This window comes from Anolis carolinensis, chromosome 5 (genome assembly GCF_035594765.1).
Source record: "Anolis carolinensis isolate JA03-04 chromosome 5, rAnoCar3.1.pri, whole genome shotgun sequence".
Taxonomy (NCBI): domain Eukaryota; kingdom Metazoa; phylum Chordata; class Lepidosauria; order Squamata; family Dactyloidae; genus Anolis; species Anolis carolinensis.
The window spans coordinates 53,548,239-53,576,004 of NC_085845.1; the positions used below are offsets into that span (position 1 = coordinate 53,548,239).

Consider the following 27,766-nt stretch of genomic DNA (forward strand, 5'->3'; position numbering starts at 1 on the left):
TCCCAAATAGCACTTAACTTTTAATGGAGTCTGTGCATGAACCAAAATCTACAGTGAGATCCATAAGAAATGAGACACTCAGATAAAGGTTTGTGTTAAAATTTCAAGACATCTGAAGAGGATGTCAAACAAATTGTCTTGCAGAAGCATCTCTTTGCACTGGAAAAAATATGAAAGGTTTGTTGTAAAGACATGAAATCCAAAAGGACTTTACAGGATATAATAATACATCATTTTCAAAAAAATGTAAAACCTAACCCCCACCCACAAAATGGGATTAAGAAATGGAGCAAAACATATCTGAAACTAGAAATTGTTAAATAAGTAAACATAATCATTCTCTAGCTCTGAATCTATGCAATACCAAAATGTCACCATACTCATAAAAAGGGAGATTTTAGTGGCCAACTAAAGGTTTAAAACAGTAAAAATAATTTTAGGAATAAAATAAACCTTAAATTCTTCCTCTCAATAGCTTACAGATGATCAAGAAGTTTGTCTCAGAGTTGCAGAGGTTAAACAGGAATAAGATGGTACAGAATTTCCTGGAAGGTGGTATATTGTTAGTTGGATTCATTCATAGAATCATAGAGTTGGAAGAGAGCTCGTGGGCCATCCAGTCCAACCCCCTACCAAGCAACAGAAAAATTGCATTCAAAGCACCCTCGACAGATGGCCATCCAGCCTCTGCTTAAAAGCCTCCAAAGAAGGAGCCTCCACCACACTCTGAGGCAGAGAGTTCTATTGCTGAACAGCTCTCACAGTGAAGAAGTTCTTCCTAATATTCAGGTGGAATCTCCTTTCCTGTAATTTAAAGCCATTGTTCTGCGTCCTAGTCTCCAGAACAGCAGAAAACAAGCTTGCTCCCTCCTCCCTATGACTTCCCCTCACATATGTATACATGACCCTCATCATGTCTCCTCTCAGCCTTCTCTTCTGCAGGCTAAACATTCTCAGCTCTTTAAGCCGCTCCTCATAGGACTGGTTTTCCAGACCCTTGATCATTTTAGCCACCCTCCTCTGGACACATTCCAGCTTGTCAACATCTCCCTTCGATTGTGGTGCCCAGAATTGGACACAGTATTCCAGGTGTGGTCTGACCAAAGCAAAATAGAGGGGTAGCATGACTTCCCTGGATCTAGACCAGTAGTTCTCAACCTGTGGGTCCCCAGATGGTTTGGTCTTCAACTCCCAGAAATCCTAACAGCTGGTAAACTGGCTGGGATTTCTGGGTGTTGTAGGCCAAAACACCTGGGGACCTACAGATTGAGAACCACTGATCTAGACCAGGGGTCCCCAAACTAAGGCCCGGGGGCCGGATGCGGCCCTCCGAGGTCATTTACCTGGCCCCCGCCTTCAGTTTTATAGTATAATATTAATTGTAATATTGATAATAATATTATAATGTAATACAATATAACACTAATAATAATACCATATAATAATATTAATTATATATTCTATATTACATATAATATTACTAATAATATTACAGTATAGTAGTATAGTTCAATATAGTAATATATAATGCTAATATTGTGTTATGCTAATAATATAATATATTGTATGTACATATAATTTGTAAGCCACTCTGAGTCCCCTTTGGGGTCAGAAGGGTGTGATACAAATGTAGTAAATAAATGCAGTAAATAAATAAATAATAAATTTTAGACTTAGGGTCACCCAAAGTCTGAAATGACTTGTAGGCACACAACAACAACAACAACAACAACAACAACAACAACAACAACAACCCTAATTAACTTGACTATCTCATTGGCCAGAAGCAGGACCACACTTCCCATTGAAATCCTGATCAATGTATGTAGGTTAAAATTGTTTTTATTTTTAAATATTGTATTGTTCTTTCATTGTTGTTGTTGTTGTTGTTGTTGTTGTTGTTGTTGTTGTTGTTTTTGCACTACAAATAAGACATGTGCAGTGTGCATTGGAATTTGTTTGTATTTTTTTTTTCAAATGATAATCCGGCCCCTCAACAATCTGAAGGATTGTGGACCGGCCCTCGGCTTAAAAAGTTTGAGGACCTCTGATCTAGACACTATAGTCCTATTTATCCAGGCCAAAAACCCATTGGCTTTTTAAGCAACCGCATGACATTGTTGCCTCATGTTTAACTTGTCTACGAGGACTCCAAGATTGTGTATTTAATTTTTCAAGATACCCACATGTAAAAGCACTAAAGCAGCTATAATTCTTTTACCAAATCCAAGACATAGTAGCATCAACATCACTGGTAATTTAGGGTACAGTTCAACTTTTTCATCCATGAAAGAAAGACTATGGGAATTCTATATAGGCCAGTGGCCATATGGGAGTATTGAGAAAGAAAAATATTGGCTGCTCTGCCTTATTTTTCAACACTTGCTTTGCCTTCTTTTGTTGGATACAGTCAGGGATATCCTATTATTCCCTGAGGGGGGATTTTAGTAGCAAGAAACCAGATTTACAATGAGATTAAATGGGTGGATATATTTTTCTGTTAATATAAAATTGTAACAGCAAAAGAAAAGTGTGTTTGAACAGCCCTGCATCAATTGTTCTCTCCCAGTGTGTATTGCATTTGTTTGCAACTAAATCACTATGATTTAATGGAACAAATATATAAATCAATAGCATGCATATATAAATAGGATTGAAGGCAACTGTTGAAATCATGTCAGCATCAGCAAGCTTTGTGCTAACTCTGGTGGGCTCTTGCAATCATGCAGATATGTAGTTAATAAACTATAGGTGATTTAATAGGGTAGGTGGAGATGAATAATGTTTTGTACCATTTAGATAGCCTGTGATGCCAACCAATTTAGATTTACTACATTATACTTTGGGCTTCTACAATTTCAACAGTATGTCAGCTCTTCCTTTCCTAAGACTTTACTCACTACTCAAGAGTTATTTTTATACAAAATAATTTTTAAAATCGGTTCCTTCACTTCACAGCACTCACAGTCCTGTTCCCTTTTCCTGGTGACTCCCTTCATACTCCCTTTCCTACTTCCTTCAATAAAAGACAACTTACAAACAGGTGCTGTTGTGAGATGTCACTCCAGAGTCCTATAGACTAGCACTTAGAATTAGTACAGTGAGATAGGGATGACATTTTTGTTTGTTGTGTGCCTTCAAGTTGTTTTCAACCTACGGCAGCCCTAAGGTGATCCTATTATAGGGGATTTCTTAGCAAGATTTGTTCAAAGGGGTTTGCTTTCCTCTGGCCAAGATCCTCCTGTAGGTTTGCATGGCTTAGTGGAGATTTGGACCCTGGTCTCTGGAGTTGTAGTCCAATGCTAAAGCCACCACACCATGCTGGTTCATAGAAACAACTACTAGTGTTATGAGCTTCTTTGGGGAAGTGGGAGTTTAAGGAGGGAAAGTATATGGTTTTTTAAAAATGAAATTCAGTCTTGAAGTTAAAGACGCTTTTGTCTGAATAACAATTATTTGGAGCGGCTAGGGGAGTGGAAAGTTAATATACAAGTAAGCTGGAACACCTTTATACAGTAAACTCTCACTTATCCAACATAAACGGGCCAGCAGAACATTGGATAAGTGAATATGTTGGATAATAAGGAGGGATTAAGGAAAAGCCTATTAAACATCAAATTAGGTTATGATTTTACAAATTAAGCACCAAAACAACAAATTTGACAGAAAAAGTAGTTCAATACGCAGTAATGCTATGTAGTAATTACTGTATTTATGAATTTAGCACCACAATATCATGATGTTTTGAAAACATTGACTACAAAAATACGTTGGATAATCCAGAATGTTGGCTAAGTGAGACTCTACTGTATGTTTTATTTTTAAAACTTTAGTTTTGCAGAACTACTTAGGTCTCAAAAAGACATTTTATGGCAAAGTTATTAGCTGAAATATAGCAACATATAGGCAAATGACAAGACCTTTGAGCAAGTTTTCAAGCCAGCATACATCTACATTAATTATTTTCCATGATGATGTCAAGTAATAATACCCTTGAGGAAAGGTCTATAGCAGTGTTTCTCAACCTGGGGGTTGGGACCCCTGGGGGGGTCACGAGGGGGGTGTCAGAGGGGTCGCCAAAGACCAGTATTTTCTGTTAATCATGAGGCTTCTGTGTGGGAAGTTTGGCCCAATTCCTTCGTTAGTGGAGTTCAAGGGGCTCTTTGATTGTAAGTGAACTATAAATCCTAGCATCTACAACTCCCAATGTCAAGGTTTATTTTCCCCAAACTCCACCAGTGTTCAAATTTGGGCATATTGAATATTTGTGGCAAGTTCGGTCCAGATCCATTATTGTTTGAGTCCACAGAGCTCCCTGGATGTAGGTGAACTACAACTCCAAAATTTGAGGTCAATGCCTACCAAACCCTTACAGTATTTTCTGTTGGTCATGGGAGTTCTGTGTGCCAAGTCTGGTTCAGTTCCATCATTGGTGGAGTTCAGAATGCTCTTTGATTGTAGGTGAATTATAAATCCCAGCAACTACAACTCCCAAATGACAAAATCACCCCCCCCCAAACCCCACAAGTATTCAATTTGAGTGTACCGGGCATTTGTGCCAAATTTGTGAATGAAAACACATCCTGCATATAAGATATTCACATTATGGTCGATAACAGTAGCAAAATGACAGTTATGAAGTCGCAACGAAAATAATTTTATGTTTGAGGGTCACCATTACATGAAGAACTGTATTAAGGAGTCGTGGCATTAGGAAGGTTGAGAACCACTGATCTATAGTAATAGTGGAAGTGCACATTACTGGGAATCTGATTTTTTAAAAGATTGCATTAGAATTTTGGTTGATCTTTTCTTGTAGCACTAATGATTGATACAAAAAGCGAATGGCAACTGGCTCAATATATCTATGAAAGGTATGCATATAAATGTTCCCATTGGCATAGAAAGATATGCAATAATAAGAGCACCATTATTTTTTCTGTCTTTGTGAGCTGACATGCATAACAGCTGGCAAGTACTGATGAGATCAATTTCTTAGCCAAAGTTGGATTGAACTGACAGTGTTTTGGCATCCTCATATTTATGAGTATATATTAATTTTTCCATCTCTCTCATATGGCAAGAACAAGACATTGTTGTGCAAGACAAAAGACAAGATGTCACTTACTCTATGTTATTTAGAGAAGTTAGTTGAACTAGCGGTTGAGCCTTCAACTGTGGCAATGATATGGGTGTTCTACTGCTGATTTTGAGAGTGTAGGTCTGGCATGTCGCCTAAGAGAACGGAAAGAAAAGTGAGCACACAAATTAGAGCCTGAAGCTTTCAGGGTTGTCTACACCAACTAAAGTCATTATATAGTCTGGCCCTGGACAAGAATGCATACCATTTAATGTAATATACAGTACACCCCTGCATATGCAGGATCAATATCCACAGTTTTATTTATCCATGTCCAACAAAATATTGCTGTAGGCATTTTTAGTCCTCTAGCATGATTCCATGATATTTCTAGTCCAGAAGTCATTCTTTTCAATTGGATTCACTCTTATCTGCGGGCTTGTGAACTCATGTGAAGTCCAGGAACATATATCTTGTGGAAGCAGTAGTAATACTGTATGTTGCTTATTTTCCTCATTGTAAAGTTAGGGCTTCAGGAGATGTGCTGAATCAGGTTGTGGTGCTACATTTATTCAACAAAAGTGTATGGTTTTTAAAAAAGCTTTGTCTTAGATATATATTTGATATTGTACTAATCCATCAGTTTATGCATTAATTCTGAATGTCACATATTACCTTTATTTGTCTCGCCAACTACATCCAACATGGCTGTTGCATCATCCCAGAAAGTATAATTTTCACAATTTCTCCAAATGATAATATTTTGGGATGCATTGCCCCACTGCCATCATTATAATCATCAACTTTGCTTTTCTTCCAAAATTCTGACATAGGACCGTATCACATTGATGGGGTCCAGCACCATGATTCACCAGCCTCCATGATGAATCATGATGGCAGTGGGGTGGCAGCAGGGCATTCCCGGCACTCTGGATGCCAGCAGGTGCTTCCTCATCCCACACAGGGAAGCATCACCGCTCCGTCAAAGCTCAATTGTTATTTAAGGAACATGGGGCTGCTCCACACTGGTGACGGCAGTGTCCCATCACGCCCACAGAGTCCCACCAGAAGCCAGGGTGTTGTGTGGTTTCCAGGTTTTCCAGGTTACCCCATATAGCTTTAAAGGCACCCCTGAATTTGATTGTATTACAAATGCAATTTGAAGCCAAGTCCTTTATCTTGCATCCTTCTTTGTTGACCTGATTAAAACTCATCCTTTTTCTTTAGTTACAGGAGAGAGGAAATCAATATATTCAGTTAAGCAAATAATGCTATTATGCATTTGGCCATGTCTGTTGTGTCTAAATCAACCAGGGAACAAATACAAATACTGTATTATCAAACTGGTGCCAATTGACTACTGTCCATCAAATTGACATTTCAAATATTTATCATCTGCTAGGCCCAAGAAATACAAATGGTCACAAACCACTTAAGACCTATTAGAACTCCAGTAGTTATTCAGACTTTAGTTAGAAAGAAGTAATTTGAGACGTGAGTTTCTTTGTGACATAACATCAATCTCTACATTTATTCTGGGTGAGCACAAGATGAGGATCACCAAATTAATACATCACTATTTTACTGTTACCCATCAGATTTCCAGCAGAGAGCAAAGCTGACACTTTGTTACCTTCCTAGAGCTTGCATGGATTGCTCACTCATTCCTTTGCTTTCCTTGTTCTTTAATTCAGATTTAATTAATACATGAATGTTGTGCATTCAAAAGGGCACCCAAGGTTAGCCTCTTTCCCTTCCTCTTAGGCTAAATGGGTTTTGAGAGAGCATTTGGATCTCAGGAACGATAAGAAATGTGCTCACAATTTGTCCCTTTGTCGATGACATAAAACATCTTGACACATCAAAACACCTACTAAAAATTTCAATTCCCGTAAGATTTTTTACACTGAAGAATGTTACAAAAAATGGTGTGTATACGTAACCAGGGTTGGCTCTACAGTGTAGAATAAATTCAGTTTGACTCCACTTTAACTGCCATGGCATAATGTTATGGAATTCTGGGATTTATTGTTTGGGAAGGCACCAGCACTCTATTAGAGAAAAGACTAAAGGCCTTGTAAAACTGCAGCTCCCAATATGTGCAAAATGTGCTGTTCTCTGAGGAAAACACTGTAGCTTTTTCTCCATAAATAAAATGTTGGGTATTGAACAGCAATAAAGAAATGACATTACTGAAAATGTGAAAAATCTCTCATATTTTCATTCAGTGGGGAGCAAAACCTTTGACAACTGTCAGTGTTGTATGTGAGAATGGAATAATCACAGTTCTGGACATGGCCAAGCTAAATTTGAGGTGAAACATTCCAGCAGCCTCTCTTCATAGCCACGGCCTCCCAAGTTCAGAAGGGATCCTTGATGGTTCATTCAGACTATTAACCTCATCATAGTAGTCTCTGAATCTGGAAAATCAGATTTCTATAGGCTGTTCTTTGTCTTATTAATTGCTCTTATATTTTGGCTAATGTTATATATTCAAAACACTACTGTAATTGTCACTGAAAATCACAGAAGAATGAGGATGAGGAACTTGTACTTCTTCCTCCCATAATTTCAGAATGTGTCCAAAAGGGAAGGCATTGGATGAGCACATGTTTCTCTTTGGATAAGACCAGGAAATTAAAGTACAAAATCACAAGACACCCATGCATTCATTTTCTCTGCTTCTTTGGAAGATCTGAAGCTGCCCTACCAGAATACTCAGTTTTTCTTTTGGTTTTTTTGGCATGAGCTTATCTTGATTCTTCAGGCTTTCGCTGTTCTGAGACTTGGGTGGCAAAAGAAATTTGAATCCTTTCTTGAAGTTGCAAGAAGAATAATGTACCCATGCATATGCTGAACTAAGTTCTCAGGAGAAATTGCAATTATGCTTCAATAGATGTCAGAAGTAGACTGGCTTCAAAACGCACCATGTAATCAGGTTAGAGTTAATAACCCTTGGGATTTAAATTCAGACGCAACAAGGACTGTGTAACAAAATAAGCAGTAAGAAGTATATAGTACAGACCACTCAAAACATATCTGTACTGAATAATCTTTTTCCTGTTGTGTGACAATAGGTTTGATTAGTATACTGAATTAATTCACATCATGATGATGGTAGGAGACAGAGGAGATAGATAGAGTTAACAACCTTCTGAGGAAGAATATGCTTAGTTACTAGGTTAGATAACTATTTCTACAGATGAAAGAAAAAATGGCCTAGAAAGTAAATTAGCATTAAAACAGTATTTTTGAACATTGTTATGATGGGAAGCACTGACAGGTTTAATTCAGCTATGTTTCCTAACTTTCTCCTCTTAAGATGACTTCACAATACTACTGCCTTTTAGTTTGTTTTGTTGGAAGAGTGTTAATGGATGTATGTTATCTATTCTTTTCATTTTATTTGTAATAGGCTTTTAAAAAGATTGTCACTCACTGCAATTGAATTCAGGATAATACATAATGAACATATTGTCTTGGAAAGCATTGAGAAATGTGGAATGTATGTCTTGAAGAGAAACAAACTATGTTGGGCTGTATCCAGATTTAGGGTGCAATTTTATAGTTCCTGAGAGGGTGGTCCAAGCTGAAGATGAGATCTCTCTTTTTGAGAACATAGAGAGGTCTAAAATCCAAATCCTCCTTCAAAACCTCCATAGACCTAAGCTCCTTAGCATCAGAGAGGGGGAAAGGGTAAGTAGAACTTGAATCGCTAACCAGAACTTGGGTGTTCTGGGAGAATCTAGAGTAGTCCTGAAAAACACCTTAGTATTAGGAGAGAACTATTTGAACCCCTAAACTAGCGTGCTAAGATCCTTATCAGATCAGTTCTTAAGGATCAGTAGGATTGTTGTGTTAGTCAAACAAGTTTAATAAATTCCAATAGAGTCTAGTTCATCATGATTAACTTCTCCATTGATATTAGTGGCAGAAAAGTTCAATTTATTTTGTCTCAGGACCCTTTCACACATCCATATAATCCAGAATATCAAGGAGGAAAATCCCACAGTATCTGTTTTGAACTGGGTTATCCGAGTCCACACTGCCATCAGTCCAATCTAACCTTCTCCAACCTGTTATACTGTAGATCAGGCCTGCACAACCTGTGATCCTCAGGTGTTCGGACTTCAGTTCGCAAAATTTCTGATCATTGGACTGTTGCAGTTATCAAACTGGGGTTCCAAACATTCAACCCCGTCTGCGGAAGCTGCACCCTTCGTCCAAGGAGAAAACCACAAAACAAACTGTCATTTAGTAAAGAAAGATTTATATGAAAATATATATAAACACAACAGTCCTTGGTTTTTATCAGCTGCTTTCAAACGGCGAAACAAAATGTTATTATCTTCAAGCTTTCAAGCTCCAACCTTTCAAACTCTCTGGTTTCCAGACTCTCAATCTTCAAACTCTCTTCGGCTCCACTCCAACATCAAGACCATCATCATCACCATCACCTTCACTAACTCAAGATTTACTCAGTCTCTATTAATAGCAGTCTTTAGCAGGTGTCTTGATTGCTGCTGGTCATACATGGATAGGACATGATTCTTACAAACACTTATCCATTTTCACATAAGAAATGACCTAAATAATAAAAAACTCTGACATGGACAAGCTGGCTAGGGCTTCTGGAAGTTGGAGGATCACAAGTTGTGCAGATCCACTGTAGATGGCTTCATCAACTCCAATCACTTTTGGTGACCAGTTCTTGATGACCAAAACAAATTACCTTTCAGTCTATGGTTGAAGATAAATGTTCAGAAAGCCAATATAGGGTTGATCTTAGTCCATCATGTCATTGTGCACACAAATGACTCAGTCCACATTGCTATAGCAGGCTGAAAACTGTCTTGGGACCTTATCCTACGGACCTTGAGAAGCATTGGGTACCGTTTATCAAAGGAAATAATTCTGTTAGATCCTCAATTATCATATTTCATGTTCTGTTTTCCCATCACATACGTTTCACTCTTCATGTTTTCAACTGTTGTTGCCTGCATTCCAAATTATCACATGCATAATACTTTTGTTCACCTGATTCATATTACTTTTTTTTAATCAGGGAAAACTTCAATATTGAAAGCCCATTGGGTGGGTGGGTGGGGGGGACAGTGTGGGGATTTGAAACTCCTTTCCCATGAAAAGTCTTTCCTGTGCCTTCCTTCCCCTCACTATACCAATGTAATTATAAACCACTTTGCCATGATCCCCTCTTGCAAGGCCTTGCTTTCCCTCATTATATCAGGGTAATTATAAACCACTTTGCCTAGATTACTATTAAGGAGAAAATGCAGTGGAAGCAAAGTGGTGAGGAACGCCCATTCCTCCACATCACTGAAACTATTTAACGTGGACAAATCAGTCAAATCCCATGCCATGTATTTTTGGCATTTTAGAAATGGAAATTATGCACCCTAAGCCCCCTTTTTAAAAATGTTTACATTACAGAGCTTGACAGGTGCTGACCATGGAATGGTCTCCATCACTTTCCAGTCCTTAAATTGAATAAAACAATTTTAAAATGGGGAAGGGTCATGAGATAAGGTCCATAAAGAGTTTAAAGAAGTTATAATTAAATGAGAAAACCATATCTTTGTTAAAGATTTAGTTGCAGCTGCTTCTATTTCCATGACTGAGAAACAGCAAGGCATTCTAGGTGGCACAGAAGATACAAGATTTAACCAATGTGTTTCTTCTTATGAAATAAGAAAATAACATATCAAAAGAGCTATCTAATTACTGTAGTGCTATTTCTGCTTGTTTGTGTGAATGTAGCTGGAACTAATGACAGTAACCAGAAACTCGGGACAGTTCTGCTCAAAGATTAGGGCTATCATGGTAAAGATGGCAAAGACTAAGATATTATGGGCCCATGAAATAACCCATAAAACAATTCATCCAAGTTTATTTCAGCCTCTTTTTTAGCTCAGTGTGGTGACATTTAAGAAATGAATATGCAACGTAAGAAATTGGTATCCATTTAGCCATCCTGTGCTAAGAAATTGGTGTGCTAGGATTTTTCAACTGTATGATGATAAGAAATGTTAAAGAGACAGGGCTGACAACTTGCTGGTAAACAGACATGCATTATATTGTGAATCATTATTTCAAGAACTCCTAATATCAGTTTGCTAAAAGCTGTATGAAGTACAAAATTAAATTGTTTTGAGAGAGTTTTCCCCCTCCCCTTTACAGAAACAAGAAATTACGTGTCAAGAATCCTACACTGACAGAAAATGGAGATCAACATGGAGATGAATGTTGTTTAATCAATAATCTCACTTTAGGTTGCCTGCAGTATTTATGGTCATCAATTCCCTGCTCCTTATTTGCTGATGTGGTTTCAAACTGAAAAGATCATGTAGCTATGCCAGAGTCATCTGATGGAATATTAGTACTGACATTTCAGAAGCGTGTCACATCAGCAAGTGCATTCTACTGCTGAGTCTAAGCTAGCAAAGTTCTGGCCTGCCTTCTTGGCTTGAATCCTTACCTGAATCCTCTCATTAAAATCTATCTCTGGTTTAGAGAATGATTTGCATGGTTGGGACATGCTGTTGGCTTCAGGGAGGAAAGACCTGTGAGGAAGAGCCATTTTCCAGTTGAGAATAGGAAGGTACTCCTTCCAGTTGTTGCAGTCTTGTTCAAGAACCAATTCATATTTAACAAATGTAAATTGGTAGACAGTTAGGTGCTATATTTATGTAGCCAGGAAAATCGAAAGCTCACCAATCTCTGTTTTTCAGGAAAAGAGAAGTTGGGAGACACTGAATGTATTGTTTACACTTCCTTTATGAAACAGCCAGCCGGGCTGACTTTAAGAAATAATATGCTTATTATGAATAGCATTCAGAAAATCATTAAGGTTTATACTGTAGCATGTTGGACAAGAATTGTATAGGATCAAACTGCTCAAATAACAAGACTGATCTGCAAACAGCTTGACATTCTTGCAGTTTATGAAGGGAGGAGTCCAAGACTTCTTAGCATAAACAGTAGCAGAAGTGACCATGATGAAGATGATAATGATGAATGGCAATGTGTGGTCCTGGCCATGCTCTGTACTTGCATGCTACCTCCAGAGGAAGAGGCAGTCACCCAACATGGAGACCTCTTGACAGAGGATGTGTTTGTGGAGAGCTTCCCGGTGCTTTAATGACTAGTTTTGTTCAGTGTTTGGAGTGATGGATTAGAAAAAAATAACCTGTCAAAAACGCACAGCTGCTTTCCCATCCTACATTGTCTTAGAGCTGAGATCTGAATAGAGCCAGACATTAAAGAACCATTTGACCAGCGATATAACTGGCCTCTACCAGAAAAGTGTCAGAGGATTTTCTGTAAGATCAGTTTTTACAGTTTGACCTCCTTAAAAAATCAATTAAAGATTTACTTGCGTCCCTGTGTTAAAAAGTTTCCAAAGAAAAAGGCTCCATCACACTCCAAGGCAGTGTATCTCACTGTTGAGCAACGCATATTATAAGTTCTTCCTAATATTTCAGGAGAAATCTCTTTTCCTGCAGTTCGAATCCATTGATCTGGTCCTAGTCTCTAGAGTAGCAAGAAACAAAGTAGATTTGGAAGGAGAAAGGGGATTCACTTTTTATCCTCTTGTAATTTGGTGGACAGTTTCTGTGCATATATTGTAGTGATGCCTTTAGTGAAATAACCAGCAAAGCACAACTGGGCAAGTTTGAAGAGTTTGGAGATTCAGCTGCCCCATTCCTGCACCTTCAAGATCTTGGAGGGGATTCTCCATCTTCTCCTTATCCCACCCAATTTTTTAAAGACAAAGATGGAAAAACTCTTGCCTTTCACTTCTCTCTCAGAAAAGAGGATGGTTCCATTTTGATAAGAGTTAAGTCACTGTACTCTCATTGACTCGTGGATAAGTAAATCTTGTTTTGTTTTTTTTTTTTTACTTTGAGACTGACCTTTACAGCTTGATTTTTTAAAGGACTTATTTCTCTCCACGTATGTTTTGTTGTTGGTCGTTACATATTTTGTTTCCTATTTTTATGGAAACTGAATACATTGTAGCTTTATACCTATCTTCTCTGCTGAAAGTATCCCTTCTTGTGTCATTGCAGAGATTATGTAGATTTATCAGTTATTATTATTATTATTATTATTATTATTATTATTATTATTATTTTATTTCTTACCTGCCTCTCCTCATTGCTTGAGGCAGCTTACAACATAGCTAAAAACACATAATCATTATATAAAACACACATATTAAAACGTATTTCTACAATATAAGGAAAAGTAAGGTAAAGGTTTCCCCTGACGTTAAGTCCGGTCATGACCGACTCTGGGGGTTGGTGCTCATCTCCATTTCTAGGCTGAAGAGCTAGCGTTGACCATAGACTTCTCCAGGTCATGTGGCATGACTGCATGGAGTGCCGTTACCTTCCTGCCGGAGCGGTACCTATTGATCTACTCACATTGGCATGTTTTCGAACTGCTAGGTTGGCAGGAGCTGGGGCTAACAGTGGGCACTCATTCCGCTCCCAGGATTTGAACCTGGGACCTTTTGGTCCACAAGTTCAGCAGCTCTGCGCTTTAACACATTGTGCCACCAGGGGCACATTCACTACCATCTTTAGGTCCTCCAAATCTAGGAAGGGTCATAGTTGGTTTATCAACCAAAGTTGGTAGTAAACACTCTTGACCCTCACATCTACCTGGGCTGATATATGGAGAGACGGATCCAGGGGCACTCCAAGGTACAAATACAGTCTTTCAGGGAGAGTGTAACTACATCCAGAACTGATTCACACACAAGGGTCCTAATCTGTTTGGAGTCTCATTTTTCCCCCTCATCCAGCCCATTACTTCCTTCAGGCATTTCTTCAGAGGAAACATGCCATTCTTAACTAGAGCTATTTTGGAAGGCATGGAGAAATACGTTTAGGTATCATCAGCATATTAATAACACCCTAAATAAAAAGAATTGGGGATAGAATGGAACCTTGTAGGATACCACATAACAGCTCCCTTTTGAGGAGCAGCTATTCCCAAGCACCACCATCTGGAACCTACCTGAGAGTTATGATTGGAATTACTACAACACAGTGCTTCAAATTCCCAGACGCTCCAAATATTCCAGAAGGATACCATAGTCAATGGTATTGACTGAGAGGTCTAGAAGCATGAACAGGAACATCTGAGGACCCACAGGTTGAGAACCACTTAGTTAGAGGGAACTGCTTTCTCAATCACCTTGCCCAAAAAAGGAAGGTTAGACACTGGTCTGTAATTATTAAGGTCCAAGGGTTCCAGGGAGGGCTTTTCCAGCAGTAGTCTACTGCTTCTTTTAAACAGGATAGAAAATTCTCTTCCCTTAGAGAGAGGAACTGGTCAAAAGGAACTCTTGGCAACTGCAGTTGGCCGAAAAGCTACATGGTATTTCGGTTCTTTCCAACAGACTTTTTTTTAAAATGTTCACTTTGCATTTTATCATCTCTTCTGTCTCTACTGCAGTCTTGTTTACTTTGTCCTACTCACAGCAAATTTCGTTTTATTACCAATTGATTACCTCTCTCCCCTCTGCTCATACCTTCCAGGGGAGAAAAGGACGGGGAAATGTGATTTACCGTACTAAACTAGCCAAATCAGCATGGAAAAGCATAGACCTTGAAAATGCTTATAAACTAATCTTATTTCAAGTTAGAAATGCCCCTTTAAAAAAGTGTCTGTATTCAGTGTGAGAGCTTGCTGGCTGATGAATGCATACTTGGCAGCATGTTACTGTGAATATAAAATAGTTTATGGAGGAAAAGATAAAGAAAAAAGCCCCCTTTAAAACCTGTAATGGAGCAGAATTTTAGCTGTCTTCCCGCTGACTGTTGTGCCCACATCCTTTCAAAGTAAGGTACAGTAGAGGCTCACTTATCCAACATAAATGGGCTGGCAGAATGTTGGATAAGCGAAAATGTTGGATAATAAGGAGGGATTAAGGAAAAGCCTATTAAACATCAAATTACGTTATGATTTTACAAATTAAGCACCAAAAACATCATGTTTTACAACAAATCGACAGAAAAAGCAGTCCAAAAGACAGTAACGTTGCTGTATTTCTGAATTTAGTACCAAAACATCGCAATATATTGAAAACATTGACTAAAAAAACATTGGCTACTAACAAATTGACTACAAATAAAGGTAGAATTGCATAAAATGAACTTACAGTAGCAACACTGTCAGAAATTAAATCCATAAAAAGTTCAATCCTTACTGTCTAGAGAAACAGCTGTGGATTGTGGCTGGAGGCAAACTGTATTGGATAATCCAGAACATTGGATAAGCGAATGTTGGATAAGTGAGACTCTACTGTATATACTTTTTGCTAGAACAATTACTTTCTATGCGTTGCAAATCTTTTAACTCCCAGATTCTTACAACTTTAAGCACCCTTTACATACAATGTAAACTAATAGTTCTTGTGTGTGTGTGTGTGTGTGTGTGTGTGTGTGTGTGTTTTAAAGTTTAGTTTTCCCTCTGAGCTCACCCTGACTGGTTACAAACCTTGTGAATTATACCTGAATATGTTTTTTCCCCAAAAAAGAGTTCCAAATGGTGTCAGATCTTTTTTAGGTTTATTTCTTGTGAAATTTTGGAACTTGTTGCAGGATTTTAAACCCAGGATTGGACCTTCTTCCAAAGCCTGATTACAGGACTTTATGAAACAGGGACAAGTTAATGCTCATCTCTGTCTCTATTGTATAAATTTCCTATGCACTCCTGGAAAGGTTCACCATTGTGCTTGTGGATAGAGACGGAGCTACTGCCAAGGAATCCTTCCTTTCTGCCTTATTGTTCCCAGGAGGGAAAGAAATCCTGGAAGCAAAAGAAGGGGATGGGGAGAAAAACGAAACCTCAAGAATGAACGAGTCCTGACTGGATGTGTGAGTGATAACAATTTCTAGAAGGCATGAGAAAGAGGAAGCGAATCGTCTAAAAATTATTAGACTTGGAAATCTGGAGGAGCCATTTGTCATGGATTCGCATAACTTTATCTGTCTCCCACCCCCCACTCCTGCATCACAATTACTATGGATATTAAGACCTTTTTTAATTATACTGGAGCTTTTATATGTTGACCTCAGGGTGATTGAATATCATATCTAAAATTGTACGTCTCAAGGATATGTGTCAAAAGTAGTAGTTCTTAAATTAGATTTTAAAATAATCTCTCTATTGCTAATTGGTTTTTGGCAAATTGAGAAGCAGGTCTAACTTCTGGAAAAAGGTTTAGAGGACAGCCTCAAGCATGGATGGTATACTATAGCTGTCAGCATTTAACCGGAGGTGCTATCACAAGAGAAATCCCACAGCTGAAAAATGTGCATATAATTATTAACATTGCTTAAAATAAAATTTAAAAACCCTATAATTTTATGGATTGAGATTTCCTTGGTTCCAAAAAGTTCCAATGTCATCAAGTAAACACATGCATTTCCCCAAATGGCTTGCACTCATAAAAATAAAATGAAACAAAAGGTGAGACATACTAAAAAATAAAATAAATCCTATGGGTCAATGAGGCAAAGTGCCACAAATGCCCTGACTCTAAGACTGGCATACACTTTGGGTATGAAGATCTGTTGTGCAAGCAGGTTTACTTTTCCTTTTAAATATTTTGGGCTAGTGTTGGTTCTTCCTATGATATAACTGATCTTCACTCTTCTTGAAGAGAATGACAAGGCTTTTCTTGGTAGAAAGCATAATTCTCCCATAGCTGCAATATATTCTAGCTCAAAGTGATACTCAGCTCTCTAAATTAATGGATTCTGCATCCATGGATCCCATCATCCATGTCTTTAAAATATTTTTTAAAAATCTAAAAGACCATTTTATGTACAGGACACCATTTTACTATGTCACATGGAAAGTCCTGCAACCAACCCCCAGGTAGATTCCAAGGGTCCACTGTACTGTATGTTGAAGAATCTGATTGATATTAACATTAAAATTGGATTTAGCAAAAAAGTGTATGTGTTTGTAAGAGAGAATGCGATAAAGTTGTCTCTTGAATCTTGCCTCTTTATGTAACATCTTAGTAATGATTCAAAGAATTCTAGGAATGCTACTGGCACATGCTTTCCCCATGAGAATGAAATATGTTCATTTTACCTTAGTAGTTTAAAATGTATAAATAAGCATCTTTTCTTTGGACAGTGTTTTGACAGAAGATTGCCTGAGAAATGATCTTGAGTTCCACGGAAGTAAAGTGAAATAGCCCTGCAATAAAATAGATTTTAAAATGAAATAAATTGAAATACTTACTACCTAGCATAAAACCTGCTGGTTCATTAGATTATGACTCAACTCAGGTCTTTGGCCCACTCCTCAAACACTTAACTATCTAAGGAATCTGCTGTAAGGAAGTTCAAAAGATGGGGAGAGAGAAAGTAGACTTAGATTGCTGGGATGGATTGAAAATGGGCAAGTGCCTTTGGTGGACATGTATCTCCATTATCTCCCAGGACACTTTATACCAGTGGTTCTCAAAGTATGCTCTGCAGAGCCCATGGAGCTCCATGGTTTCCTCCTCCTCCAAGCTTCCCCCCTCTTTCCTGTTTCTCCTTCTCTCCACCTCCCTTGCCACCAAAAGCCTTTTCAACCTGCTTCCCTTGCCACCAAAAGCAATTTTCATTGGCCTCCTTGCTGCCAAAAGCATTTTCCCCTGCTTCCTTTTCCCCAAAACCCCCTTTCCTCTTGTTGCTTACTTCCAAAACCATTTCACCCACTTCCCTTGCCCTCCAAAGACTTTTCTTTCCTTCTCTTGCCCCCAAAATACTTTTTCCTCACTTTCCTCTCCCGAAAAGACTTTTTAACTCTCCTCCTATGTCCCAGAAGCTCTTTTTCCTTCCTTCCCTCACCCCAAAAACTTTTTTAGTTGCTTCCCTCACCCCCAAAAGCCTATTTCCTCACTTTGCACCCCCCCCCCATTTTTTCCCTGGCCACTGGGGTCTTCCATTGAAATACTGTTAAGTTTATGTTGGTCAAAAAGTTTGTCAATGCTTGATATATATACATTATATAATATGTCATATAATACATAAACATTTCTTGAGGCTCCATGAGAAACTTTTGCTTTAAAAAGGGCTCTGTGGCTGAAAAGGTTTTGAGAACCTCTGCTTTAAACCTGTTCTAGGAAACTTATGTAATTTAGACCAGGGGTCCTCAAACTTTTAAAGAAGAGGGCTGGTTCATGGTCACTTAGACTGTTGGGGGGGGGGGGGGACTATAGCTTGTAAAAAAACATGAACAAATTCCTATGTACACTGTATACATCTTATTTGTAGTGCAAAAAATATATATGAAAGAACAATAGAATATTTAAAATGAAGCACAATTTTAACCAACATAAACTTACTGGTATTTCAATGGGAATGTGGGCCTGCTTTTGGCTGATGAGATAGTCAAGTTAATTAGGATTGTTGTTGTTTTGTGCCTTCAAGCAGTTTCAGACTTCGTCCAAAGTTTAGGGTTGAACCCAGTGGGCTTCAGTTTGGGGACCCCACTTTAGAATTTTTCCAATTCCACATCCCATCAATCCTAGGCATCACTGCCAATAGTAAGGATTGATTTTATTGTAGCACAACAATTTGGATGGCCAAAGGTTTCCCACTTTTATTTTAGAATAATAGAATCATAGAATAGTAGAGTTGGAAGAGACCTCATGGGCCATCCAGTCCAACCCGCTGCCAAGAAGCAGGAAATCGCATTCAAAGCACCCCCGACAGATGGCCATCCAGCTTCTGCTTAAAAGCCTCCAAGGAAGGAGCCTCCACCACAGCCCGGGGGAGAGAGTTCCACTGCCGAACAGCTCTCACAGTGAGGAAGTTCTTCCTGATGTTCAGGTGGAATCTCCTTTCCTGTAGTTTGAAGCCATTGTTCCGTGTCCTAGTCTGCAGGGCAGCAGGGCAACAAGCTTGCTCCCTCCTCCCTATGACTTTGTGATCGAGGTGACCCCCCCCCCCCCCCAGGACTTTGTAAAAGATAGTTCAAAAATCAAGACTTTATGTTCTATAGTCCATATATTTATAGTAGAAGGTGATTGAGACTTTTTACTGAAGTTTACTGTGGTTTACTAAAACTCTCTGCACAAAAGGTGTTTGACCTTTTAGCCTGAGGCAAGAGATAACAACTTCATGAATTGTAAAATCATGCTGCTAAAACTCCACTTTTATGAATTTCCATGCTGGGTTCTCCAGATGTTATGAACTTCGTTCTTATCAAATATTTTCAATTGTTTATATCATTCATGATTCCCCTTTATGAAATGTAACTCACTTTTATGAATTCTACCTTATTTCCATGAAATCTATCTATCTGCCTATATGTATTTGTACTCTTTGGAATCCCCGGAAAATATGTATTTTTCCCAGCCTGGGTTATATTCCAACTTTATTTTATTTTTCATTTTATTTCATATAATTGTCAAATCATGAAATCAAATAGGAAATATTTTGAACTCAACATGAACCCCAGAACCTATCCCATTTCCTATGACCCAGGCTTCCTTTCCCAAAAACAAAAGGATAATCTGCCACCGCTAAATCCAATCAAATTCAAATTGCATGGACAATATAGGGCTTGAGTCACCGAATTCGGAGTTGTTGACCTAAAGGAGATTCGCCCCAAGGCAAACATTGTCATAGCTCACCCAAAGAAATATCCAGGACACCTCAGGAAGGCGCCCTGCAGAGCCTGTCAATATGGCTCATCACCACCCATCTTTGCTTCCATCTCTGACACCCCAAGGCATATCTAAAATCTGTATACGTGACAGAAACCCGGACATCCTTGATTGCTGCCATTAATAAAATAGCACCCTTTAGAAATCAGTCTAGCAGGACTTAATCCTCTGGTTCCTGTCCCTGTCACCTCATTGTTTTGCTAACTCCCGCCTTCTCTCTCCTGATTGGCCCGAGTGGAGACATAAGGCAGCTTCCTATTGGGCCAACGGAGCAAGGCGGGAAACGAAAGCCCGCCTCGTTCAACCTTCTAGCCTATCAATGATCAGATGGGCGGGGAAGCAGGGCGGGAAATTCAAAGGGCTGTCAGACTGAAATTTTGTATAAATATGGCTTTATTTTGATTGTATGGGACTTTTAGTAAGTCGAATGATCGCTACTAGAGTCCTCTTCAGCTGAATTGCTCAATAAAGACTCCTTGGCGGATTTTCCTTCAACTTTGGCGGACCTTATTCATTTCGGCTTAAGGTTGTATTACGGCTCGTATTTTCCTTTTGGCTCCGCCAAGGTCCGTTCTCTCAGGACCGGATCGGGTCTCTCCTTAAGGGCCCCGATCCCCTAAAACGCGGTCGACAACAACTTCCCTTCATGTATTTGTACATGGCTATCATGTCTCCTCTCAGCCTTCTCTTCTGCAGGCTAAACATGCCAAGCTCTTTAAGCTGCTCCTCATAGGGCTTGTTCTCCAGACCCTTAATCATTTTAGTCGCCCTCCTCTGGACGCTTTCCAGCTTGTCAACATCTCCCTTCAACTGCGGTGTTCAACTATGTTAGCCATTCATTTTTGGAGGAAATGTCCATTTGTGAGCCAAACCAAAAGAAAACTAGCACATACTCTTAGATGTATATTATAACTACCAGAAACTGCATTGCTTTCATTGGAACATATATATGGAGGCAAATGAACAGTCTATTTCTTAATGCACATGCTTACCAGATGTAAACCTCCAAAAGTATGTGCATGCTTCCTGCCTTTGTAAATTAAAGATCTGAAATGAGATCATATTTTACTTCTTAGTCACTATGCACATTTTATGTAATTTATCAACATCTACCCATGTGTGTAACAGTGATCATGGCAGCAGTAATGTACAGCTTTCCTGACAAAAGCAATGTCCCCATTCCTTATTTTCCTGATGGTTTCTATGCACTTCCATACACTTCATATCTACTGAAGGCTTCCACATTTGTACGTTTAGTTTTGTGGATTTTATTATTGGCAGATTTTATTAAAATGTTATTTCTAGTAGTCTTTTACGTCCTCCAATGTGATTTGGTGGAAAATGACCATATGAGCATGCTGGAGATACCCAGAACGGTATTGTCTCAAGTAAAAAAAAAAAAGAAAAAAAAAGAAAGAACAAAAAACAAACTGTTTAAATTTGCTTTTTTTTACAGATAGCTTTTGGACCACTAATCCCAGAAAATGTGATGGGCCGGCTGCACAGAGAAAGAGAGAGATTAAAAGATACTTTAGAAATCATAATTATTTTAAAGGACTTTTAAGGAAGTCTAAGGCAACGTGTGACAGTTTCCATTCTTTGTGAAAAGGTCTTGTGAGAACAGAGAGAAAATGCAGGTAATGAAAGGTTTTGTATAACCATTTAGATAAGCACATGTTTTCTGTGTTCTTACATACTTCTGTGTTACAGTTTATCTTGAGTACATATGATATCAAAAGTTTGAGAAGGGGCTGACTGGCTAGATTTCTCCCTCCTTTGCCCCTCCAAGAGGCATCAAGGGGAAAAATGACCTTGTTCCAAATGCTAAGCAAATTGCTAGAAAATGAGATCTTATATTTCCTTTCCACTGCTGGGAAATTAAACTTTAATTTCTATTCCACAAAACCTCCATAACATTATGGTGTCCATAGAGCACATATCAATGTGTATAATATGTGTATTAATTTAACAACAGTTATGAACTTTTAAAGGACGATGAATGTAGGCTTACTGAACCAATCTCTCACTAGAGTGATTAAAATTAAAAATATGACTTAGAGTTGCATTTAAGTTTGATCTTGGCCTTCGTTTTACATTCTGAAGATTTTTGTTATAGTCTTAAACTGAGCCAGGCTAGCCTAAGGCAACGTGTAACAGTTTTTATGGTTCTTATTGCATGTATTCAGCTTTGGAAATGAGAATATTTTCATTCACCTTAGTGACAGTAGTAAAAATTTAACCCTTTGTAAATCAGCATCTTTAAATTCTGTTCTTGATTTTTCCCTTCAAAAATGTAATTTAATAGGAAACACCTGATCTAATAAATATGAAATAATTGTTTTAACAGATTTAATTTTCAATTTGAGCTTCTAGTTATCAGTCTGTCTTGACTTGGTTATCATAGATTATTATTTTAGGGTTACCATGCTCCTGAAAATTCACAGGGTTATTTATTTTGCTTGCATGTGCTTGGGAGAATACTATGTTAGCCATTCAGGGAAGGATTTGCATCTAAAGGACAATTGCTGCTAACTGAAGAAGAACTTTGTATTTTTAGGACTTGATTCCCTCTAAACCAGGGGTCCTCAAACTTTTTAAGCTGAGGGCTGGTCCACAATCCTTCATATTGTTGAGGGGCCGGATTATCAATTGAAAAAAATACAAACAAATTCCGATGCACACTGCATATGTCTTATTTGTAGTGCAAAAACAACAACAACAAGAAGAACAATGAAAGAACAATACAATATTTAAAAATAAAAACAATTTTAACCAACATACATTTATCAGGATTTCAATGGGAAGTGTGGTCCTGCTTCTAGACAAGTTAATTAGGGTTGTTGTTGTTGTTGTTGTGTGCCTTCAAGTCATTTCAGACTTTGGGTGAGCCTAAGTCTAAAATTTATTTATTATTTATTTACTTCATTTGTATCACACCCTTCTCACCCCAAAGGGGACTCAGAGTGGCTTACAAATTATATGTACATACAATATATTATATTATTAGCATAGCACAATATTAGCATTATATATTACTATATTGAACTATACCACTATACTGTAATATTATTAGTAATATTATATGTTATATAGAATATATAAATATTATTATATGGTATTATTATTAGTGTTGTATTGTATTACATTATAATATTATTATCAATGTTATATGTATAAATATTATATTATAAAACTGAGGGCGGGGGCCAGGTAAATGACCTCAGAGGGCCGCATCCGGCCCCCGGGCCTTAGTTTGGGGACCCCTGCTCTAAACAATACAAAATATAACAAATTTTGGCTTCAGCAACAACTTTACCCATGTAAAAGTAATCCTTCAATTTTGCTGTTATTCTTCCCTCCCTCTCCTCTCTCCTCTTTTACTTCTGTCTAACTAAGATCGTCATGGGTTCATTCAAACTTGGGGACATGTCTAGTGACCTTCCTTCCCTCCCTCTCTCTCTCCTCTTTTACTCTTGTCTAACTAAAATTGTTATGTGCTTCATTCAAACTTGGGGACATTTCTAGTGACCTTATCACATCCCCACCCCTGGTGATGTTTTACCAGCAAGTGTACCTGTTGTGCCCCATGAAAACCCTAACTGTTTATCCCTAGTTAAGCCCTTTTTAGTTAGAGCACTGGTTCTCAACCTGGGGTCTTCAGAAGCCATACTAGAAAGAGACAATAAGAAGAAATAAAGATTCAAGAGCCTCGGTTCGGCCAGAACTGCGTCTATCTCTCAAAGACTTTACCTCTCCTCATAAAGACTTTGGGGTGAGACTCAGAAGGAGAGAAAGTCTACAATCTTGTTAGTTAATAAATTCTTGTTTGAATCAACTATATAGTCTCTGATCTGGTCCCTTCACAGTCAGTTCACCTTCCAAGTAGTAAAGATAATGTGATGGCAGAACAGTGCCAATATGGCATGGTGACATTTCCCCCATTACATGGGAGATGCATTCCTCAAGTGGGAGACTTCTCATGTTGATGAGGATGTGTTCTAGGATGTTTCCATGCTGGTTGGGGGTGGGGCCTCTGCCAGAGGTTCAGGAGCATTGTGTGGGGGCTGTGTGCCCATCCATCCCTCGGTTGTCTGGCAAGTGTCCTAGGATGCTTAAATTGGTAAGTGTGATGAGGTCCTAGGTAATGTTGTCAATATTTCAGTAACCTTTCACTGATCACTTTAATCACAACTTGAACATTTATCCATCTCCCAGTTGTCAGGTTAGCTTGTCGAATTATACTACTGTCTCTAATATGTAATGAAACTCACGTATGTGGTGTTCATCCTCACCCTGGTGAACTGTGTATTCTTGTTTAATAGATCTTTGTTATGTGTGATTCATGTTCTGTGTTATACAACCGTTTAAAAACGTTGAATAAAACCTATGGGAAAAGAAAAAGGGAAAGCTATTCCTTTTTTGTGCACATTAGATCCAGAATCTTAGACCTAACTGCAATCTCCATCTTCAGAGTAAGTCTCATGTAGGTCTCACATTAAGACTTCTCTAAAAAAAAATCTCCAATTGCTTCCTTGCTTTTTGAACTACCAAGCTTGATGATGAGCTCTGAAAAGCTTGGAAGCTTACATACTGTGTTGTCGAAGGCTTTCATGGCCAGAATCACAGGGTTGTTGTGTGTTTTCCGGGCTGTATGGCCATGTTCCAGAAGAACCATACAGCCTGGAAAATACACAACAACCCTTACATACTGTTCTGTAATATTTTCCTTGGTCACAATAAGGTATAACTCAACCTCTACTCAGTATGGGCATAGCAGTGGTAGTCTAAATAGTAATTTCCCAGGTTTGGCCCAACTGTGGCTTCTGCGGATACTTTTATTTCACCATCTTTTGATGCCTTTTTATTTGGTTTCATTCTCAGGCTTTGTGCTGAATAAAAACATTTACTTATGCCAAGAAGCTGTGGTGGGATACTTCACTTGGATAATCCAAGTGTTATAGAGCTTTTTTTAATGGGTCAGTTTTAACACTGCAACCTGTTTATCTTTCCGTGATTGTCGTCTCTATCTCTTGTGTATATCTTGAGTATGATATAATTTATGTGGCAATGATATTACAAGAATCTTTCATTTACCTTTAATTGGATGACCAGATGTTTGGAGCATATATGAGGCAAGAGGTTTTCAGTATTCAAAAGGGAACCGACCTTTCCTGACTATTGATTTTCCTCCCCATGATCTCCTGGTTTGAAGAACTTCCTTTAAATGAATAATAAGCAAAATTTAAGATGCATTAAATGAAAATCATTCAAAACAAAGCAATTTCTCTCTCTTTGAAAAGAATCTACCTTTCATTAGTGAAGCATATGTTAGCGGGAATGTCAACATGGAGCATTTGAAAGCAGCAGGAATGCATACAGACCTTATGCTTGAATCCCAGATGGGCTCCCCTCCTCCCAGCTGTTAGTGCTTCTCTGTGTGTAAGAATAGCTCCCATGCCTCTGCCAGTACTCACTGGTGGTAATAATGCAGCAGGAGAAAGTGTTGACTTATGCAAACTTTAAGGATCATTCAGCAGGACAGGCAGAACTCCGGAAAGTATGCAGTCTGTGCAACTTTGTGTGTACTGGGCTTTTAGACTCTAAGCAGGAATTCTGATGAAGGTCACTTTATCCACACTGACTTTGAATTACAGGTTATGAAATCTAGAGAGGCATGAATCCCTTCCCTAAGCAAGGAGAAATATGCTCTGGCATTGATGCTAGTACCTGCATGTTTATGGATAGCCATTTGGTAATGAATTGTCAGGAGACCTTTGTTAGCCTTTAAGAACAGGAACGTGAAGATCTTCTTGCAGCACTGGGTCATCCTGCAATTATGTTTGCTATTCTATATTGTTCTCCATACTTTATAACTTCTGAAGAGGATTGTTGCATTTAAAGGCACCTTTTAGTTATGTACACATGTGTAGATGCAACTTATGCCTATGTATATCTTCTGTGGCTATGGTGAAGACTGGTATTCTCACTTTCCACAAAATCAGGAATCATTCCCATCGGACCATTGTCAGATCTCAGCAAACAAACGTTTACATTGTGTTCCATGATACAGGCCCTCTCCCAATAAGTAGGGAAGTAGTTAGTGGATTATCAAAGCAGAAGAGTTCTGGACAAAGATGAAGTAAGGAGAACCTTTTATTTAAACAATGATTGTCTTGTTGCAGGTAGTACTGGATATTTCTGGAGCTTTCTACATACATTTATGAACATATGAGACTGCGTGAGTTTAGATTGTCTACTTATGATGAGGTTGAATTTAGAGTAAGGACGTCAGTTATGGAGGGTCCTTCCCAGCGAGTGTTATGCTAAACCAGGTTGAGGGACAGCTCTCCTGGGAGGAGGTGAGCCTTAGAAAGTCTGTGTCTACCTCAGGAAATGCAAATAAGTCTCTGATTTGTTTGTATTTGTCTTAATGTTGGGTGATGCATCAGTTTCCTGGGAAAGGTGGGGGTGAGGTGTCCTGAGACAAAAGGTGATGGTTATGTTCAATCAAGCCTTGGGCCTCAGACAAAGGGATCCAGTATGTGTGTACACCTGGAGTTCCTGTTTCCATGGTCAGCTCAATGGAAGCAATCAGCTGGGCAGGGACCTGCTTACAATTATCAGATCTCACAGAGGAAATTGTCTGTTGTCCAGCATGTGTACCCAATGGAGCTTGATTGTCACCTTTGTCTCATGACCTGCCCATCCCAGATGTCACAGGAAATTCCCCAGTAGGATCAGCAAGGGGTAAGCTTCTTGCTGCAATCATATTTAATTAGTACAGTTCAGAAACAGGGATACAGGGGAATAAGGTAGATCATATCAAAGGGTTAAAAATGTTGTTTCTATATTCTGGCTGGGGCTCTGCTCATGTGCATGTGCATACATATGGGTAGGCATGTAGATATATTCAAACAACAACTAGCAGCGCTAATTATTATTATGTACACCAGAACTTAATCGACAGACCCAGTCTTTTGAACTTGAACATGCCCATCTGTATTTTAGAATGTGTTTAATATGAATGCTGATGTAAGCTAATAATTTTTAATCTGATTTATAATGTACTGTACAATTTTTATATGTGTGTTTTATTGTAAGCCGCCCTGAATCCTCTGTTGGGTGAGAAGGGCGGGATATAAATGTTGTAATAAATAAAATAAATAAATATAGACATATGATGGAAGACATGCGAGAAGAGACAGAGCTGGAATAAAAGCAAATAGAAATGGACACATTGGAGGAAGGAAAGGATACATTTTATCAGAATGGGAGATTGGGTTTGTTGTGTAAGAGATCCGCTGCTGCAGACCCAGTTTGTATTTCTGCTGATACAAATCAGCGCATCTTTATGGACTTTTAATAAAAAAAAATATAAAAGGTGGAAAGTGAGCATTGAGGGGCATTGGCTGCTGCTGGCCCTTCATGGGGTTATGGAGGCCTGACGACGCAGGAAAAAGTAAATCATTTTATATCTTTTGGCTTGCATGTCCTAGGTGAATTACAAATTCTTTGGGGTGGGGTGGGGGTGCCACATTCAACAACAATGAGATCAGGGCCAAACTTAACAATGGTGTAAGTAAGGTAATAGCCCCAGGAAGCTGTAAATTGGAGCACTCAGGTGTTAAAAGGAGCAAAATATAGTCTGCCTTGTGTTCCTGAGCCAGTTTCTTGTCCTCGGATTTCTCGGTTTCTTGTCCTTTGCCATAAGGTCATTGTCCCATTAGCGGTGATGAAGCACGATTCAGCTACCAAGTTGGCTAGAATGAAATGGGGAGGCCATTTCAACCTTGAATTCCTCCTGCTAGAGATATAATGTATATAGTATTTACTTTTTCAGCAGCTGAAACTTTTAAAATATTAGTTGATGTAAGTACTTGGAGGGGAACAAAGCTTTGTTAGCCTTGTCCTTGGGCAATGCATTTATATGAATTGGTTCTTTTATTTAAAGAAACAGAGAAAATGTTTTTTCCCCT

The 27,766-nt window shown here is 38.6% G+C and overlaps 1 long non-coding RNA gene across 2 annotated transcripts; it reads right to left on the reverse strand.

The window, feature by feature from the left end:
* Positions 1-27,470, reverse strand: LOC103279023 (uncharacterized). 2 transcript variants are annotated; one of them, XR_010006350.1, is made up of 3 exons: positions 24,885-27,470; positions 5,129-5,235; positions 1-159 (listed from the first exon to the last, which is right to left on the reverse strand). It is a non-coding gene; the product is annotated as an uncharacterized LOC103279023 (long non-coding RNA). The 2 variants fall into 2 exon arrangements; XR_506495.3 differs by lacking the exon at positions 24,885-27,470 and adding an exon at positions 17,219-18,088.
* Between the last annotated feature and the right edge of the window lie 296 nt (positions 27,471-27,766).